General features: G+C 35.3%; 1 protein-coding gene across 1 annotated transcript in view; it reads right to left on the bottom strand.

The window, feature by feature from the left end:
* LOC144436159 (protein O-linked-mannose beta-1,2-N-acetylglucosaminyltransferase 1-like) overlaps positions 1 to 21,161 on the bottom strand; it is a 103,725-nt gene that overhangs the window by 75,301 nt on the left and 7,263 nt on the right. Inside the window, exon 2 of the mRNA XM_078124865.1 lies at positions 7,174 to 7,279. The gene's annotated coding sequence lies outside the window, so the exon portion shown is untranslated. The remainder of the gene's footprint in view (positions 1 to 7,173; positions 7,280 to 21,161) is intronic.

Here is a 21,161-nt window from a genome sequence, read left to right on the forward strand (position 1 = left end):
AGTGAAAACTGTGTTACACACAAAGTAATTTGGTGTGTGATATCTGTTAAGGTCCCTGGAAACATGCAATAACAGAGACACAAAAAAAGATAGACACTGCCTCAGGCTAAAGTCGTCTACAGAAGATTAAGCCGACAATTTCAACATCAACCAATTTGCACCGATTATTCAACAGAGAGAGAAAATTAAAGAAGACCGACAACCTGGAAGATAAATAGCTTTTTATCTGAAAAAAGAGGTATCCATTAATGATCTTTTAGGAGTGATTTTGAAAAGCTACGATATTATGTTCTTTGTTGCTATGATGGATTACAACCAGGGTTCCCTGTACATTCAACAACACCAGGCTTTGTTAGTAGAGCGTACAGCAGTATGTCTTTTTGGAAGGTACTGACAAAGCAAACATCATGAATAGGATGAACAGAACAATGTCAGGTGTCTTTATTTACACTATCTAGGTGAAAACAGGGACTGACAGAATACCTTTGTGTAAACTTGTGTTGTTTGTCCGAGGTTTGCACAGCTCTCTTGTTATTGTCATTACATAACTAATTCTTATCTTGAACCCAATACCAAACAAGGCAATACGATATGATATGATTTATTCCGTAATTCCACCGGCCCTTAATACAAGTCGTTAATGTGAATAGACAACATACAGAAAAAGAATAATCTGCAGGCTATGTATCAAACAAGGCAAAACAAACGCAATCCTATGATAGCAGGTTTGTTTATTTCTCAATCTCTGACTCAATTGTACAGTAAAATATCATTGGTTTTCGTGTCAGTGTTATGTGTTTTTTTTTAATTTCTGTAATAATATCTGTCACAATGATTTTATGTGTTTTATATGCAGACAATAAAGTTTTTGAATTCAATTCAATTCAATGAATCAAGAACTTACATGTCCAGTTAACAGACAATAAACCAGGTACATTCAATTCTACAATGGCAGATACAAATAAAATTTAGGTCACAGTTTTTTAGTAAACAAATTCTATACTGTTTATATTTTTTTGCATAAAAGTTGTCATTATATTGTATTCTGAAAGATATTTTCTTCTTAAATGTGTAAAAAGCACTTTCCCTCCATAATAAATGTCAAAATTCTTGTTTTTAAAACATTTTGAACATTCCAATTTTATTTTTTCACTCAAAGAAAGAAATAATCTTTCTGTAGAACTTGATATCAAAATTATGTGTACAAGTGACAATGTCTACAGATTTTGGTCTTTATTTTTTTTAAACCATGGCTGTTTGGTAGTAAACCATTTAGATTCTTTGACAGGTTTAGTTCATAAATGGTTATTTTCACAGGTTCATATCATAGAACATGTACATAAGATTAACCACAAACGGAATGTAACATGTACATGATACAGCGACAGGGACATCATTATGCAAACTACGTATGTGTAATCCAATGACCTTTGACCCCACTGTCATTAAAACTGATGTTGACAAGTATGAAGTCAGAAAGCTGATGTGGATAAAAACTGATGAAGGACACTGAACTAGTCTAGTAAAGCAGTCTTTAAGGTATCTTAGCAGACAAGCCGATCAATTCCGTGAGCCTAAGATCATGTTAGGGTTAATCTAAGCAAGCCCGCCTGGCTTAGTGCTAGATCCTTTAATGTATGTACTGACTATCAATTCAGTCCAATTATTGCTTTCAGTACATTGAACTACATCTCATCCCTTCACTGCATCGCTGCATCATCAATTCATTACTTCAGAATTTAAAAAGTGGAAAATTATTTATCAACTCCAGTACACATATGTACTACAACAAAGTGTGAAAAAAAAAAGCTGATTACTTTTATTGGGTCACTGACTGACTTCAACTCACTTTTAGTAAGTCTAGAGTAAAGATAACATGAATTTATTACAGCATCAATCAAAACATGTGCAAACTTCTTGTCATCACAATCTGTTTTTCACACAAAATCATAGCTCACTTGAAGCCCTCCATATTCACTTGAATCCTGATGTATTTGCATTTACAGATAGATCTGAGTGATTTATATATGTGACTTTGGTCCATCTGTTGTCCCTCCATACAGCTATACAGAATTGAATACTGTCATCACTTCATAGGCAAACAGAACTGAAGAACTAAACCTTACCTCAATTCCTCCACTACCCTAGACTCTATCACAGTACTCGGAGCATCGCATCGCTAAAAGAGCTGTTTTGTGTGTACTGATATATACTGCATAATTGTACTGTGGGCCCTCATTGACTACATGTAACATAAGGCTAATAATTTTTTGACGTGTTACTGCGATGTGATGTGATGTGATGTGATGTGATGTGGGGGGGGGGGGGGGGGGGGGGGGCATGAATAACATGGAGTCAAAGTAACATGTCAACAAATGATTAGCCCTATGTAGTCAATGAGGGCCCACTGTACAAGGATATTCTAGTACAATGATGTGGTACATACAAGACAGCTAATAGCTATGCTCCCTAGGACTGGTGAGAGAGTCTGCCACTACTCCAAAGCAAGGAAACTTTCACCTGAAGATTTCTATAAAACATGCACATGAATTTACATAACAACACGTTCATTTGTCATGTAAATTTCAACTGGGGCTTTACAATTATTTGCAGGGGAGAAGACACCTGCTCCTCCGTGTTAACCAGGGTCCATTTACCCTAAAGTAATAACAGTGATCAGAATCCTGTCCCATACAAATTAAACCCTTAGCTACTACAGGTACCTGACACACCGGTTCAAGTGTTGTATAATAAATGGTCCATTATCACCGAAATCACATGTTTATACTGTTTAATTTGAATGGATCAAAAGCTGTGAAATCTACATGATTAAGCTGTGTGCATATCTCATTCACAGTTGCTATGATACGAATCATGATGGATACTTTACTATCTAAATATCTACATGCACCAACCAAAGTTGACCCAGGGCCAGGACTTCACTTCAAAACAATGTAACATTTTAGCTTAGCTACTACTATGTGTGCATTTAATACTATTGAGGACTTCTATTATACATAACACAGTGGCCTTGATTTCGCCTGTCTACTGATTGAATCTATGAGTCCACTACACTCATTCACTATAGCCTGTCTACTGACTGAATCTATGAGTCCACTACACTCATTCACTATAGCCTGTCTACTGACTGAATCTGTGACTCTACTACACTCATTCACTATAGCCTGTCTACTGATTGAATCTATGAGTCCACTACACTCATTCACTATAGCCTGTCTATTGACTGAATCTATGAGTCCACTACACTCATTCACTATTAGCCTGTCTACTGACTGAATCTGTGACTCCACTACACTCATTCACTATAGCCTGTCTACTGACTGAATCTGTGACTCCACTACACTCATTCACTATAGCCTGTCTACTGACTGAATCTATGGCTCCACTACACTCATTCACTATAGCCTGTCTACTGATTGAATCTATGAGTCCACTACACTCATTCACTATAGCCTGTCTACTGACTGAATCTATGGCTCCACTACACTCATTCACTATTAGCCTGTCTACTGACTGAATCTGTGACTCCACTACACGCATTCACTATAGCCTGTCTACTGACTGAATCTATGAGTCCACTACACTCATTCACTATAGCCTGTCTACTGACTGAATCTGTGACTCCACTACACTCATTCACTATAGCCTGTCTATTGACTGAATCTATGAGTCCACTACATTCATTCACTATAGCCTGTCTATTGACTGAATCTATGCCTCCACTACACTCAGCCACTATAGCCTGTCTGCTGAGTGAATCTATGACTCACTATCAATAGCGAACAGGAGCAAAGTCAAATATTCAGTTAGTAGACAGGTTATACATTTTGTAATATAGTGAGTGAATGAATGAATCTTTTTCCTTTTTGGGGGGATATGGAAGTAAGTCATCTTTTGTAATATAATCACACAATATAATTCCTGTACAAAAAATTGTATTTATTTTGAGAGAAGTGATTTGTTACATTCAAATATTTCAGTCAGCTGCATTTTGGAATGTTGCATTATGGGAAGTTCACTTTTTCAAAATACAAAGTTTAATACACGTGAACTAATTCAAAATATGCACCTAACAAAAGTGTAAACTAACTTTTAACTGTTCAGCTGGTTTGTATAAATCAGTTAATACAATGATTAGGGATCTTTTAGTCCTAATTATTCTTTTTTCTGTTGAAAATTTACTATGCTGACAATTTTCTAATACGATGTCATCAAAATTGAATTTTACAAACGATACACCTGCTAATTTGATAAAAGACAAACACAGTTATCTATTTAGTAACAAAGTACATCTGATCAAGCACACTCCTCTAGACTTCAGACCATAGACTGAAAGACTACACCATGCTAAATGATAAATTAATCAACTGACCCGACAAGGTGTACCTAGATCTCCTAATATGACAGAATGATTAATAGTCTAGTTTTACACTCAAAACATAACCACTCTAATCACTACAAATAAAACCATGAAAACTATATCCGTTTGATAAACGTTTTTACCTAATCAATCTTAATACATCCAATTTAGTTCATTCATATTCTCACCTAGTGTACACAAACACTATATATAAAGTGTTCATAACAACACTCTATCCTTTCTTCACATCCTGTTTAGTAGAATGAAATCTTTAGGTTATGTCTTCATTATTTATGTCATAATTTCCGTCTTCATTAATCACATGTACTGAGACAGGGTGGAAGTGAATTTATTGAAAACTGTGATTTGTTATACATGTTGTTTTGCACTGATGTATATTAATACTTAATGTTTATGGTGACCCAAAGGACTATGAGGGAATATTTCATTTCATAGGATCTTAAGTTTCACTTTGAATAGAGGCCAGGTATTTTACTTTTTTTGGTTGCTTTCCTAGCACCACGATTTCGGAAAAATGAAAGAATTAGTGTGTGATAATAAACAGGGGAGAGAAATGTCAGATGCAATCACCTTTGACAACGAAGTGGTTGAGATAGTGAGTTTCTTTAAATATCTTGGTACTGACATTGACAACAATCTGATTCTGTGTTTCAAGGAAAATACAGACTTGATTTACAAAAAATTGCAACAGCAATTGTTTCTGCTCAGGAAGCTGAAAAGTTTCAACGTTAGTCAATGTATACTTGGAAGGGTTTATAGAAGCTTAATAGAAAGTGTGCTGAGCTTTAATATTGCCACATGGTATGGAAATCTGACCATGACAAGTAGAAATAAACTCAGCCGTGTTATTAATACAGCATCCAAACTCATAGGAACTCAGCAAATTCAATTGTCAGAATTATACCATAATTCCATCAAGAGGATAACACGTGGGATACTTAAAGACAAGACACATCCCCTTAATCAATTTTTTGAAAAACTCCCCTCTGGTCGCAGATTTCGCATACCAAAAGCATGCAGGAATTTTTATAAACGTTCTTTTATTCCATCAGCAATTTCAATTTTAATTTCCAGGGAACTTTAACTTCACATTTATGTCGTCTTTATAGCTGTTATCTCATCCAATTCTTGCTGTTGATCAGCACTGTCTCCGTAATTTTAGCCTGTCTTGTTGTTATTTATGTTCTTTGATTATTGTATGTCAATCTTTGACCTGAGTGACTGAAAGCGATTTTCCATATACACACTGTGGACAATAAAGTTATTTCTATTCTATTCTATTCTATTTAACACTCTCTAGCCATTGCTGGAGCCATGGATAAACCTCTCTCTGAGTCTGAGATTTCCTGGGACTGTGTTCATTTCAAAACTATCTCAGTCTTTGCTGCAACGATGTTCATTTCAAGACTCCTCCCTTAAAGGTCTTTCATGAAATCATATGCTCCAATGTCCATATCAAGACACTTTAGGTCTACAACACAGGGGGGCAGGAAAGCTAGCTACCAAGGGAAGCCAAAACCTTACTTTCAATCATTAATAAAGCAATGCAAAGTAATTAGTCAACAGAGTCCATTTTTACTAGGATTTCCTTTAGTGGAATTGATGGCAAGCCACAAATAGTAAAATTTGAAAAGTAACATTATACATGTGTAATCAACCAGGTCAGCAGTTTTCCATGTAGCACATATATATATAATCAAAGGAAAATCCCTTCAATTTGACAAAATGAATCTGGTTCTACTTCTTGTACATGAAAATTTTGTTTGACTGAGTGTATTTCAAACAGTACGTATAACACTTTGATGAAGACTAATAACCAAGTAAAAGAATGTATCTTACAAACCATCCCCTACAAAACAACATACTAGTAGTAACTGGATTATTGTACACTTTATTGCCTGGCTATGAAGGCACTAGTAGATGTCTTCCACCCCGAGAGCTGTTACGTAGCAACTATTTCCTAAGTTGAAACCATGGGAAATAGTCACTACATAACAGCATAAGGGGTAATATGATGTCTACTAGTGCCCGAATAAGGCAAGGCAATAAGTGTTTTATAACACATCACATTCTCAGGCACATATTCTTTCCATAGTCAAAACAAATCCCCAATAAGACTTCTGTGCTACATGACTATTGCCCTAGGGAAATACAGTGTGACTAGTGCCCATATATGCAAATTGGAGTCACTATGGATCAATAGCCCATGGCATGTGATACAATCCAAGCCAATCACCGAAGGCTGTATGAAAATGACATGTTATCAATAATTTACAGGATTGTAAAATCTAGTTCTCAAAAGCCTTGAAGCCTTTTTACTGGCGTTCCCCACCAAAATTGTATACAAAAGTCTATGCAAGTTTTACCACAATTCACTCCCTCTGTTTACCAGGATCTCTCTCAAAAATTATAGTACAAACTACAAGGTATGGAAATCTACGTAAGTTTTATCAGCTTTTACTGCTCTGTTACCTGGTTTCCCGCCAATTTTTTAGTACAATTTCAAGTTGTGGAAATCTACATGATGACATCTGATCTATGCAAGTTTTTCTTTATTTCCCATATATTGCCATGGTTCCAAAACCTTTGCAAAACTGATGAGCAGTTTTGCTAGAGATTCAAAACAACTGGCCTGCAAATTCCAAAATGACAGAAATCAACAAATAACCCAAAAAACTTGATATCCTGAGTTTATAATTCTAGAAGGGGAGGCAAGGACAGACTGTCTCTGTTACCACCTAGAATGGTACAACAAATAAGAGGTCACATACCTTTGAATGGAAGTCACCACCTCTGATCCCTGAGTTTGATGTTATCGGCTTTAATTACTGTCAGTAGAAGTTGTCACGTCCGGGGTCATCACCATTAACTAATCACCTATTGAAAGACACATAACAGAAAAACAAGCACATTAAATTTAAAACCAAAGTACAGACTATCTCTCTTTAATACAGAGATTGTGAATCAATTTTACTAATCACCTATCAAACGACACACTACAGAAAAACAATCACGCTAAAAACAAAGTGTTTCAATTTCCCTGACCGTCTCACTTTTCCAACCAGGTACCGAGATCGTGAATCAGATTTCCAATACTACAATCAATACTGAAGTGGAGAATGATCAGATTCGAATGTAAATTTTCAGCCAATTATGATTTGATATCTTCATCATCTTCAGCTTTGCAGACTTTTCTCTGTTCCTGTCGCATCACCCCTAGTCAAATTTATCCAATTCTATTGGAATTTCTGGTCATATAAAAGACAATCTATACTCTAAATGAAACAAATTCACTTTTTTGATGAACCTTCTCAATATACAGGCTGAGCCCACCTTATATACTGAGTAGCCACAGTGATATATAGCATGTATCATACATATTGATTCACAGCAATTACTCTTCATCTCACACACATACATCAATATTGCTATTAGTATATATCGTGTGTATACGTGGGTAGGAATAAAGTCAACAGAGATACAGAGTTCTGACTAATGTCACAAAAATACTTGTAAATCAACTACACATAATGACATTCCTTCAAATGTAAAATCTGAGACCCTTCAGTGAAATTTAGCATCTAGAAAATGGCAAATTCCTCATTCCATACAATGCACTGTACACTCTCCATGACTCTTAGTATATTACATGCATTCTTACTCTTGTAACACGTATCGGTTGATGAGTACATCATACAGTATGTACAGCAGGTCTCATGCATATATCATTCTCTGTATACTGTCAACCATTAATATTAAGCACATACAATGTACATGTAAGCTGAGCGCATCAGCTGAGTTTATTGGATTTCTGTTTTGTTTGATTTCATCATGTTTTTGTTGTTGTTTTTCTGTTTGTTGATGTTTGTTTTAGAGCGGGTGTTACTTTTGGCTACAGCATATCGCGAGGCATGATCTGTAGAATAGAAAGTAGATCTGCTATTTACAGAAATCAGACCTGTATCTAGACTTACTACACATATACATACATTGTATTATTATTGTTTTGAAGGCACAATTTCATATACATGTGCACCAGGTACATGTACATGTAGACAATGTATATGTACAATACAATGTATATTGTCACCAGACCTGGTAGGTAAAACTAAAAGCTTACAAAACCCAGCTTGTGCAGATTTAGGAATTCATGCAAAAAGAAGCCGATAGTGTCATATATACATCTATGTCTCAGCCATTATACAACTAGCCCTATCTAGAGACTTGGTTATCTGACTCAACAGATGTAATTGACAAACAAACATCTTTAGCCAGATACATGTAGATACATATACTGCCATGGCAGTCAAGTTTCTAAGCTACTTTACTGTACGCAAGCCAAGTAATACACATTCAAACAGAAAATACAAGATTTATTTTTATATCAGGTCATTCTATCAAAGTTTAAGTTTATGTCAATGGTATTGTTTGTTTGTTTGTTTGTTTGTTTGAAAATTCACCTCTTTTCTTTTTTTTCATAACTTGACTCAGGTGCATGTGAAATGTACATGTATGTGTATTATAATTCTTGCATAAATTTCTTCACTCTGATCAGCTGGAAAATACTAGTGACATACAATGTAAGGGTTCATAGTCACTCCTCATCTTCGATTTGTATTGGCAAGGGCCCCTTATGTTACTCATATTTTCCCAGTTGAATAAAAAACAGTTATAAAATTATTAATTTGAAGCCTTACAATGTACATGTACTTGTAAACATGCTCAGCTTCATAGTTGTACAATATTTACTTGTAATAATGTCAAGTATAGCTGACATACAATTATCATAATTATTTATTTAGCAATTTGAAACATGTCAAGTTCTGCAAGAATGTCACAATTTCCATATTTATCAAGTCTTTCAATTTCATGTATGTGACATATGTCAGGTGTAAACCGGACTGTCATTTGATAATTCTGACAGTTTGATAATTAAAACTTTACTGTAGTGAGCAGAATAGCACTCAAAATGTATTATTTACATGATCAACAAAAATGTTTTTTAAACTTAAAGGACCTTTTGTTATGTTTCTATATTTTATGCATTTTGTTGTGTTTGTAATGGCCTTATATCTTTAATGTAGTTCACACAATGCTAGGGCAAAAATGAAGCCGACCTAAGAAGAGTAAAAACACCTAGACTAGATGCACTACTGCCACTGGAGTATGACGGACAACATAGATATTTTCCTGGTTTGCTTACACTATATACATGTATAATATGTTAACTGGGTAATGAAACCAATATAGGCCATCTTCAAAAACTATTGGCAAGGCATTATTTCTTCCATCTGAAATAAGTTGTAAAACCTAACAGTAAAGTACATCTTAGTCGATCACAGAGCTGATAGAATCACTATCGCAGGCTACAGTTTGGTGTGTAAACAGCATTGGCTAGCCAGATGAGTCAAGTCTCCTAACCAAGAGACTTACATGTAGCTGTTGGCTTTCAAATCTAACAATCCATTCATAATTTGAAAGCCAAGGACTTATAGTCTCTACTATACAAGTATCTAGGCTAAGGATATCCAACAATATGAGCACATACTTTTAGTTACAGTAATTTAAGTGGTATACATTTCAGTAGATCTTAGGCCCTTTAATCAAAGATTATAACAAAATGCCAAGTTCCTCTACAACACTAATGTCATACAAGTACAGCCTAATTGTAGCTCAACAATGAAAAGTACAGAAATGAAAAATTAGACTTACAAATATCCTTAATTGTCGTCATTATCCGTGGATAAATTGGCATAATCAATGTCTGACCTAACTTGCATTTCTTGCCTATCAAATAGTATTTTACTAGAGTAGACAAGTTCATGACTTGCAAATGTAATACCACAGATGTTGCATACCATTAGTAAATGTGCTACATTGTAGCAATACCACTATACAAATGTCATCGTGGTAACATCTATATGAGAGAGTTATATGTACAGCTTGTCAGCTTGTGACTTAAAGAGCCACTATCAACATAACATTATCTAAAAATAGCACTCTTCTTATTTTCAACTAGCCCAGAGATTTGTCATCGCTATCCAAAGCATGACAAGGCTTTCATCTTTGTTCAGATTTCTGCACTGCCAAATACATGTCCGTGTATGGCTGCCATTCAGCCATTATCGAAAAGGACACAAAACAAAGTAACATACATGTACATGTATGTGGACTACTGTATGATATCTGACATTTGTACCAGGTTTGGTTGAAATTTTGAGATACAGGTTATAATGGACAGACAGACAGACAGACAGACAGACAGACAGACAGACAGACAGACAGACAGACAGACAAAATATGTCTGTGATACAGGTTATAATGGACAGACAAACAGCCAGACAGACAGCCAGTCAGACAGACAGACAGACAGACAGACAGACAAACAAAATATACATGGACGGATGGATGAATAAGACCTCAGACCACTATTCTTTATAGCAGTCTGAGATAAGACTCAACATAGTAGTTAGTACATGTACATGTAGTCCCCTCTAGGCTTCACTCACTGGGGACTAAAAATCATACTCCCAATCACCTTATGATACGCAAAAGGGTAGCAAAACAGCACCTTGAACCCCTGATGATTTTTGGACTTCGGAGCCCTCTTGTGAATTTTGTTTTAGGGGCAACACTGTTTATCATTACATGTACAAAATGTATTTAGTGCATAGACTTCAAATACTATACTTTACTAGTAATTCTAAGTGTAACTGCGTGCCTGTCAAAACTTAGCTTTCAGGCAGGTGTACAAAGATGTACTTGTGATGTACATTCCCAGATGTACATGTACATTGTACACATACATCATGTGTTGAAATACCCAGTAGAGGCCTAAGATGGACTCTGAGTGATGGCAACCCTAATTCAATATCTACATAGCATCTTTTCATTCTCACTCAATTTACTGCTCAATGTTGTGTGCTATCTTGTCAACCTCATTCAGTATCTCCTTACTCTTTTATAGCCAGTCCTGATTTGCACATCCACACACACACCAGGGTGGTTAATAATGGATGGTGAATAGAATATGCAAGAAATAAAACATCAACCACAAAACTAGAACTACAGAATAATTGTATTCTATGATTCTGACTACTTCAGACAGTTTTTTTATAGACAGATAACAGTTACACGTAGTTGGACCAACATTAATAATATACAAATATACATGTACCTCTAATCCATTTTTCATGTACAAAGTATACATCATGTACATGTACATGCTTCATTACAAACAGCTCACACACCAAATGTACAACAACAGTCTGGCATGACTGATTTTGACTTGGAATACACTAGCTACAAATCTGGCTGTACATGTATGCAAGTGAAACCCACAGATATATCAGAAGTGTGGGATGTACATACACCAAGATTTGCAATAGAAGTATTACACTCAAACTCATGATGTCTTGCTCTACATACATTATACATGTATATAAATGAATTACTTCAATGAGAGTTTGTAGTATGGATTTTCAGGCTAATTTGGTGTGCACCAACAAAAACATACAAATACACTCGCTCCCTCCCTCCCTTGCTCCCTCCTTCACTCGCTCACTCACCCACTCACTCACTCACAATGTACATGTATACTGTAGTATGAAGCTTGTGGGGTTGGGGTATACTTATTTTAACTTTGTAGAGTTACAACTTACATGACGTACATGTATACAAATGACACAACAGTATAGAATGGCCAGGACTCATCTTTTAGTGGCACATCGTCATATTAGAACTAGAGTAAGGAGATGGTTTCAATATACAATGTGTTTTGTTACATGTGCACTTCTTTTGTGAGTGATTTATTTTTAGACTCTTTACTGTTGATTTTATTTCTAGTGCCTCGGTAAATAACACTATTATTATCTGGTGCTAGTAATAGTAAACAAAATCTATGCCAAGTAATCCAAACACACACATACAATATATGGCAGCATGGATGTCTATATCAATACAAAGGGCAGATGTTTGAAACATATTGTGCACTATAGTACATGCGTCGTTTATTTTTAAACTATTTGATTTCCAGTAATAATAGAACTTAAGTATCTTTGTTTTATACATGTAATTATGTTTAAATGATTAAAAAATATGGATCAGTTAAATAGAACTGTAGATTGACAAAAATTAATGTTTTTTTAATCACAATGGCTGCCTACATGTAGAAGACAGTTGACAAGGTGTTTGTGATGTGACCAGGTATAAAATTACTAATTCAAATAATCTTTATCACATGGCTAACCATAATTATCATGCCTGAAAGTACATTTGTGGTCACCATACACTTCAGAGTTGACACAATCTGTTACATGAAATAGCTAAAATATAACATAACTGCAAGTATTGTATAAATATCTACTCATAATTTACAATGACCAGTACAGTTGTTTACTCTTCAATGAAACTATGGGTTGCCATGGAAATTACAGAAATACACACGAATATAATCTATAATTTATTTAGCACAGTTGGTAATGTTTACTGGACTGTGTCAGCTTTTACAAGATTAGCGGAATGATCACACGCAATGGTCTGCAGCGCTTACATTCGCTATAGAAACTCTGCTCTCACACATAATTACCCGTCTTCATTTTACCTACAATCTCTTGAGTTGAGTTGGTATTATACAAGCTTTACAGTAAGCCTGTTAAAGCCAATTTGTCGTGCCACTGACACGCAAACATTTTTGTGATGAACCAATACTTGGGGTTTCTCCTATACCTCATTACATTTCTACATGGTTGAATCACAAAGAAAAGTGTTTATCACATTGAGGAAACTATGATCAAAATTTTGTTTTCATTTTAATAAAGGACACACTGTTTTTTTACCAGGTTCCAGAAAAGCAGCTCCTTACTTTATCCAATCTATTGTTACATTAAGCTGATTTTTACTTCGCTCAGCATAGAAAATGAGTGACCTAAGGAGCCTCATCACTATGAGTCGCTACACAAGTAGTGACAAATTTTTAAATCATGAGTACAATGTATAATCTGGCTGAATAAAGAAAAATACTAGGAAATAATATAGTTATACCTCTTCAAGCGTAATTTATGAAAATTCTGGAAAAATTATGACGATTTGGAACACTTTGGCTCGTTTTTAGTAAAGAAAATTTCTACTGACACTCAGTGATTGTCAAAAAAATTCTTGAAAGCGGAGCCCAAATTTTCACTGACAGCTCCTCAGTATTGTCAGGAGTATACTGCAATGGGTTACTGTATGAACTCAGAGTCCATGAACATTCATTCTAGCATTTTGACTTTGATATATTGAGCACTGAATAAAAAGTGATGTAATGTACATATGATTTTGTAATGTGGAGCGATCAAGGTACAATAACCAATATTTTTGGCTCAAACGTGTACAATCTGGCTTGTACTAAGTTGTAGATGTGCATGTACATGTCATTAAGATCTTTCATCTCAAAGTACATGTATAATAGACTTCAACTTCAACAAGATTCTGTCAGGTTGTATATCATCATCACGAACGATAATTTCAAAAATTGTAGAAACACGACTTTGAAGTGTCTCAATGTTGATGCGTGATGTGTTTTACAGCCGTTTGTCAGATTATTTTCCAAAAAAAGCTATTTGAACGAAGTACTAGACAAAATGAAAACAAACATGCAGATGCAATTTTAAACATAAAATAAAAGTTCTTTACTCAGTGAAAGTGTCAGAATTAATTAATTCACCCAGACTGACACTTTAAATAGTTCAGTTCCTTTTGTGCTTTCCTTCCTTTCTTAAAAGCCATGACATAAGAATTACTCCTGTAACACCTTTCATGCATCACAGCACACCTTTACGCGTCACAGCATGGCTGAATACATGAAAGGACAGCAGAGAGATTACACTAGAAAGTCATCAACAAATGACTCCAATAATCTGTTGTTTACTACCGTCTATTGATCTAATTACACCAAGTGGTGCAGACCTACTGTACAGCTGTTTCTTTCAAAGTAACAATACTACTAACATATCTTTTCAATAATTGAACTGTTTTAAATACTATTGATTTATGACACAAAAAAGAGGGAGATTTTTACTGTTACAGCTCTTAGTTGTATTAACAAAGGTGCAGCACACATATCACTTGTAAGCAAAAGTATAGCTGCCATTTTTACTGGAAAAGTACAGTACGGTATAAGAAAACTAAGTCACTATTTTTACACAAGCTCTCAATTTTTGTTTGGTGCCTGGTTTTATACTTTGCATGTCCTTGAAGTGGATGGAAAGATTAGTCACCAAACACAAGTATGGTAATTTACAAGAAAACAAAGGAAAAGAACTAAAGACTGAACTGATAGTGTTTCCCTCTATTAACTCTTTTGTTCTAGTCTCTAGATACATTGTATCTGGTCTTAGCACAAATTTTATAGAAACCCTGGTAATATTACTTCACTCCTGTGCTAAAGATGGCATCATCATATTTTCTTTTTGTTTCTCATCGCACAATTGTAAAAAAAAAAGTGACTGGTTGATCAGTCTGAGTAGTAGCCATAAGACTTGGCTATCACATGAGGTATGACATAAAATATTGTCAAGCCAGATAGCCAAAGTTCTGGGCCAAGCCACAAGATAAAAGAGAGAAACAAAATAAACTGTCTTTGGAAACATACCACATGTTTCTACACCTGGAAAATTTACCTTGTCAGTCAAAGCATTTGTTTCCATTTTCAAGCAGTGGCAAACAAAAATCAAGGTGATGGATCAGGAGAAACAAATAGAAAAATAATGTTGGTCTACAGTGGACACACCATGGATTACACTACCTGTGTGTTCTTTAGTTCTTTGGCTGTGAACTACTGAACTGTCGGCACTTACTTTAGAAAACAGAGACAAAATGAAGTGATCGATGTCGGTTACCTTTCACGCATGTGGAAAACAAGCCATTGATGTGATATTGAGTGTATATTACAATGCGTCATCTGCTTGACCAAAACCCACTGAATATTTGCCAAGCGATGTAAACACACGAGACAGCTGATGCATTTGAAAGAATGAAAGAGTAGCAAACTATGTTACATGCATGTGTAATATCCCTTGATCCATTGATTTGCGTATAATACACATCTACATTAGTCTGGTTCCTATATGGTATCGTTACCATCTACACCTCCATTCACTATGGTACTGTGTATGTATGTATGTATGTATGTATGTATGTAGTCTAGTTCCTATACAGTATCGTTATGATTTATACCTTCTATGGTTAGAAACCACAGTTGGCATCCAGACTAGTATATATCGTAACAAGCGCTAAAAAAAGAACAATGACAGTAAACGTAACAGCCAAAAAGAAATCACGAGTATACACTACATTGAGTTAACAGATTGGTACAAGTAATATTAGCAACTGTAGAAAACGCACTGTTTTCACAAGTTAATGTACTACAAAGTGTTAAAAAGATACTTTGATTCAAAACTGGTGATATAAGTCTTTGGGTTATCAGTTGAATGGACTGGTAATTTGGTAGGTAGTGGAGTAATGTGTCTTGGAATCCCAGAGGACGATACAAAAATCCCAATGGTCCTACATCTTGTAACAGCTCTCTCTCTCTCTCTCCTCACTTCTAGATAGAAATTGGATCAGAAAACTCAGCTGTCTTCACTCACCACTGATTTGCTTCGCGAGTAAAAAATCGAAAAGATTGCACTTTCGATCCAAATCAAAGTTGTGAGGGATCATCTATAGTATCAAGTTGTGGATGCATTGAATGGGAATGAATTCCCTTTGTATTTCATCAAATGTATGCCTGAATGCACATACTAATTTTATTTGAAGTTTTACCCAAGTGGGAGACAAACTTTGATAAATTGAACTGATCTTGAAACTATTTATTCATCAACTACTGCTAACACAAAAGACACTGGTTTTGAATCAATTTTCAGCTCAACTGGTCCTGCTGCGATCATTTTTATCTTCGATTTGCAAGAGGACACAGATTTGTTTTACTGGAGGCCACAGGTGTTGAAATTGTCACCTACGAATCTTACAAATCCACAAATCTCAATTACATGCTTTCCAAGCCAGCTTCTTGGTTGACTGAAAGCACAAACACTACACACTTGGCTTCAATATGTTGTTTACAATCTTCCTATCCAATACTGCATTTGAAACTTTACTTCTTTGTGGTTGAACTCCAAAAAACCAAGACCCCAGTTACGCTTCGGCGCAACACTTTTTTTTCCAGAAAGCTACAAAGGCAAAATTCATTGAACAACTTAAATCCAGTGAATGGAACCACAAATTGTCTACCTGCATAGCCGTGTTTGCAGGGCTACTCAACCGTACACCAACACCTGACAATACATTGAAAAGTTTGAGGTCATGAGGGCAGACAGAATATGCACAAAAAACATGGACACAGGGGACTAAATCATTGCTTTATTAGGTACTCAGTGGATAAACATTAAGAAACATGACATGGCGTTAAACTATGTACACAAATCTGACGCGGTTTCCGATCAGTAATTTTTATGCACCAGTTCTTTAGCTGAATTTTGTACAGACGGTTTACAGTGCAACCATTGAAAAGTAAAAGTTTCAAACCTGTACACACACAAAGCAGTCATTCTATGCATTATGAATAAAAGTACAGTATGAATCTTTACCTTGAAAACGCCACAGAAATATGAAAAATCTACATAGCGAAAGGAACAAATACATTTCTTTGTTTTCTAAGGAATGAGAATTGGATGGTAATGAATTGGTAAGTCAAAACTTACATGTACATGTATCTCTTGGTAATATACATGTACCGACCTGAATATTGCCAGGATTTGGTAATAATCCACAAATGTACATTCTTGTTAAAGGGGAACGCCACTCCACGAAACACAGACATATTTATAAACTATGGGTTCATGACCATGTGTTATATATCACCTACAATTACTTGCCATTTCAGAGTCCTGAGTGGCTACACCCTTCAGTGTAAAACCTCGCTCATGAATATTCATTGTGCAACTTGAATACACCAACACGTATATCATTTCTCCTGACTCCCATGATGCAATGTTCCAGAGATATACTATACAAGATCAACTTGATGTTTTTTCTGAATCGCAAGTAATTATACAAAATGTAGATGATATGAAATCATGAAATGACTCTCCAGAACCCATACAATTTAGTAGTTTTATGAAAACGATTTCATTTCCTTGAGTGGTGTTCCCCTTTAATACAACTAATTTAATGAAAGTTATTATTTCGGCAGATACAGTTGTGATCTACTCCTATTCAAGAAATCGAGGAGTACTTGGCACATCATGTATGTACAATTGCACATTGTATGGCATGTACGACTGCTATAACCTTGGTAAATTAAGGTCCGCTAGAAACCACTTGTTGAATAGAATGTTAGAGACCCTAGGCTACCTATTTGTACAGACCATGCTTGTCTTATGAATTGGTCACATTGGTCATAATGCTGCCAGTGGCTGTATGTACTTTAGCACGTCTACATGAGACTTCAGGGAATACAAGAATTCATTCATTGCCTGACATACATTGGTATGACTAGTAAAATTTGAATTCTGAACAATGTACATATCACATCGCATCGATGACCACAGTAATATAAAGAAACATAACATTACATACAGAAATTGCTCGGTTTGCTCTGCACAAAGACTAAATGTATGTATGTCCATGTACTACATGTGTGTGCATAAATTCATTGTCTACTACTAATGTAATACTAGTATACATCCTGTCTGCTGTAAGCCACTTTGATAATATGACCTTGCCGAAACCATGGACTAAAAGTAAAAAATTCATTCTATTGAGCACTCAACTTTCGAATCATTGTTTGGTGGTCTGAGTCTTGGCACAACTGTGTCAAACTACAACACTCCCCTTGGGGACAAATGGGAAGTGTTTGAGACACCTAAATTAAAAAGTTTGGCCACCACACACTCTATTGTTCTCTGTGTTATTCTGCAAGTTCTACAGTAATTTAAAAAATTCCATTGTCTGTTGACTTTGAAAGTGAAATCACAAATTCTTGGTCAAAATGTGAATCAATAAAATTGTACAAAAAAGAAGTGTCAGTGACTTTTTTTTTACAATGAAGTTAAAATCACTCACAAAAAAGAAATGCTCCAAATCATTTGTTGTCACTTTGGTTTGAATAACAGCAGATACTTGTTATATTTATTTTTACAGATAGTTGTTTAACTTACACAGTGTCTTACTTGTAAAATATGTGACAGTACCATACAATTACAAACCATATATAACAAGTCTACATTGTATTTTCTGTTTCTATGGAAATTACATTATGTACATTTGTCATTGTGCAAATTTTCCCTTGGGTAGAAAACACAGAGTGGGATACATTTACACACAAAAATGAATATATTGTTATCATAACTGATACATATAATAATTTGTAGATAAGTTAACAAAGAACCAACTCACTCCCTGTGTACATGTACATAGGCATGGACATTGTCTATGCTGGTGAAGGCCACAAGTACAAGGATTTACCTTTTGAACTTCTAGAAACATCACTTCTTATAGTGAACGTAGATCTATCATACACACACACTGTACAGAGAGAGAGAGAGAGAGAGAGAGAGAGAGAGAGAGAGAGAGAGAGAGAGAGAGAGAGAGAGAGAGAGAGAGAAAGAGAGAGAGAGAGAGAGAGAGAGAGAGACACACACACACACACACACACACACACATACACATATGTACGTAACTCCTTGTTTTCATGAAGGTTTCTGAATGTTTTGCTTGCATAAGTGAATGATGACACAACACTACCAATCAACCAATGTGTGATGACATCACATCAGATTTTCACCATTTCACTCCCGGTATTCTCCCAGAAAAGTTAAAACATTGCCACACACATTTGCATAACAATGCAATTGTATAAAATATAAATACTAGTATATATCTCTTTTGACATCCTGAGAAATTACAACATTTAACTCTGGGTTTACTCCACAATATTATTCAACATATAATGTCAATTTGCATATGAATATAATATTTTGTTATGTAAATATATTGAATTATATCATTATAATCTGAAATAATAGAATATACCCAAAGGCCATATCATCCCTGGGGACAATGCAGGCACTTCGTTACTCTATTTTCTCCACTGAACAGACTTCTTTCACAATAGACATACAAAATGTAGATAAGTGAAGTCAAATATTCAAACTGCTAACAAATATTTCTTTCATTCTTTAGAATTCTTACATTTGCATTAAAATTCAAATCACATTGCTTCACTAAGATGAGAAACTAATCAAAGATTCATGCCATTTTAGTACTTATTGTATTTTAAAGAAGTTTGTTTGTCAGTATTATGCAAAAAGACTAGAGGCTGACAGAAGCATGTTTCCAGTAGACTGCCTCGGTACATGGTTGAATACCTCTGCTATTAGTATTATATAAGAACTGTAACATCTTTCATCTGTTCCGACGACGAACAGCTCTTCTGGTTTCTTTTTGAACACGTTACTTTTTCCTGCAACACTTGACATTTCGTTGATCTTTAATGAATGCAACATGATCTGGATAGTTAGATAGGTTAGACTATCATACTATGAATATTTCATATGTCACACGATACACAGCTATAAAGATTCATGAACTGTTTTCACTGAGCGTAAAATGTACTGTACGTGCAAAATTCCGTAACTGTTATGTGTCCTTCTTTAATTCAACAATTTGTTCTTTATCTCGTTACCCAGTGCTTTCAAAGTTTGCAAGGTTTTACATAATTGTCACGGGTGATTTGGTGAACTTTACATCAGTATGTGTCTTGCAAATGTTGACTGTTCTCCCTAGAAATACAACAACCCTAAAATTCAGGCTTAAAATTTAAGTAATAAATGAAGACATATAGTTATATGTAGTTCTAGTAAATTAATACAATTTCATTCTTTTTTATAGTGGAACCCACTTACAGTATTATAGGCTGGGGAGAACATATGAACATACTCTACCGAAAATAAAACTGCTGGGGACAGGGTGAACAGTGCATGTCAGTACATGTACTAGTACTAATGCACCATACACTGACAGGTAGTGGTAATTGGTTACTTCAATCAGTTTACTACAAACTCAACCTCCTGTATGAAAGTAAGATATGTGAAGAAATGATAAAATCATCACGTTATATATCAACACTCCAATAGCATAAACTAACACTGTTGGTGGTAAGAATGGTATGCTGTGCTAGAGAAGTCCATTTGATTAGAGGGTGGAGATGATCAAGCTGAGAGAGAGAGAGAGAGAGAGAGAGAGAGAGAGAGAGAGAGAGAGAGAGAGAGAGAGAGAGAGAGAGAGAGAGAGAGAGAGAGAGAGAGAGATTGTAGAAAACAAAAAGACTACACATAATATGTATAGTAACTAGACTAATATCAGCAACATCCCATGAACATTATACATTTGCAGTACAAAATGTTTCTATGGATACAAAATGTACGTACTGTGTTACCATTCTTGAAACCTTACATGTAAGTTACGGGCTACAGTTGAGTTTAGTATATCTTTCACAACATACGTGGTGAATCCCTGGAGTAGAACCAGAGTTTGATGATAAAATTACAATGACGTCAACATACTATCAACAATCAATGTGATTCCATAGCTCACCAATACAGTTTATCTCTCTCCACAGTTGATTGGTACTCTTATCACAGACTGGTATACATCAAAACCATAACAAGCAGGGCTGTAATACCACACTCCATGTTTTATACACAGAATCAATCAA

Source organism: Glandiceps talaboti, chromosome 6, assembly GCF_964340395.1.
Source record: "Glandiceps talaboti chromosome 6, keGlaTala1.1, whole genome shotgun sequence".
Lineage (NCBI taxonomy): Eukaryota > Metazoa > Hemichordata > Enteropneusta > Spengelidae > Glandiceps > Glandiceps talaboti.